The sequence below is a fragment of the Rousettus aegyptiacus genome, unplaced genomic scaffold (assembly GCF_014176215.1).
Source record: "Rousettus aegyptiacus isolate mRouAeg1 unplaced genomic scaffold, mRouAeg1.p scaffold_m13_p_9, whole genome shotgun sequence".
In the NCBI taxonomy this organism is placed as follows: Eukaryota; Metazoa; Chordata; class Mammalia; order Chiroptera; family Pteropodidae; genus Rousettus; species Rousettus aegyptiacus.
The window spans coordinates 80,246,468-80,247,860 of NW_023416312.1; the positions used below are offsets into that span (position 1 = coordinate 80,246,468).

The following is a 1,393-nucleotide window of genomic DNA, read 5'->3' on the forward strand; positions in this document are numbered from 1 at the left end:
TAAAGCCCCAATATTTTCCAAGACATAGATATTTACCAAATGCAATATCCTTTACTATAATACATCACAAAAGGATGGCACCTGGGAAGGGGAATCCAGTTATTATTAAGTACCATGTTATTTTCTTCTAAACCTCATGTAGCAAAGCCTGAGGTAAATAGGGATTGAATTAGAATTCCCAGAGTTATCTGAATTTTGGTTGTATAATATGAGCTGATCCATATTGAAAGATGTGATATGATTCAAAGTTAAATGCCAGGAAGCCACAGAAAAATCTAACCATCAACACAGGTGGATCAAGCTTCAGGGCTCATAAGATGGGTGAGGACTAATAAGAATTAGTCACCAGGGTTTCCATTTAATAAAAGCTTATTCTGTGACAGTTTCTGAATATATCTGAGTAGATATGTTCTCATAGATATTCATAGCAGCATTATTCATGGTGTCCAGGACATGGAAGCAACGGAAGTGTTATACAATAGATAATTTAATAAAGATAAATGGTACCTATACAGGTTTAAATATTACTCAGTCATAACAGAAATAATAACTTTTGCGACGACATGGATATATCTTGAGAAAATCATGCTAAGCAAAATAATTTAGACAGAAAAAGGTAAGAAACATGATTTCGTGCATATGTGTGCTATAAAAACTGAAATCAACAAACAAACAAAAAGAGAGTCATCGACATGGACAGAGTTACCAAAGTGTAGTAGAGGGAGGTAGGTGAAGCAAAAGAGGTCAAATATGTGGTGACAGAAAGTAATCTAATTATGGATAGAGAATACAAATTGCAATGTATATATGACTTAGCTTTGAAATATATAATTTGTAAAATATACACTTTATACTTATTGAATTTTGTTAATCAGTGTCACCATAATACATTTTTTTAAAAAGAATAAAAAAAGAAAAGAAATAAGCTAGCATTCTTATGTGTATACACTTGCTGTTTTCAAGATTTTCTCTTTTGACCTTTGGCAGTTTTCTTTTTTTACACCTACAGCACCAGGTCTTCCTAGGTGGTCTCCCCTCCCAGTACTAACCAGGGCCAACCCTGCTTAGCTTTCAAGTCAGACAAGATTGGGAGTGCTCAGGGTAGCATGGCTGTAGACAACCTTTGGTGTTTTAATGATGATGGGTTTTGGCGCAGGTCTGTTTGAGTTCCACTTGTATGGTACTTTTTGTACTTCCTGGACTTGTATGTTTATTCCTTTGTCAGGTTAGGGAAGTTTCTTCAAGTAGGTTCTCAATCCCTTGTTCTCTCTCTTCTTTTTCTGGTACCCCTATAATCTGGATGTCAGTATGTTTCATGTTGTCCCAGATGTCTCTTAAACTTGTCTTATTTTTTTAATATTCTTTCTCTTGTTGTTCCAATTGGTGTTTTTTG

The 1,393-nt window shown here is 34.7% G+C and overlaps 1 pseudogene; it reads right to left on the reverse strand.

Moving 5' to 3' along the window:
* Positions 1–1,000: 1,000 nt before the first annotated feature.
* Positions 1,001–1,118, reverse strand: LOC118607918 (annotated as a pseudogene).
* Positions 1,119–1,393: the final 275 nt, after the last annotated feature.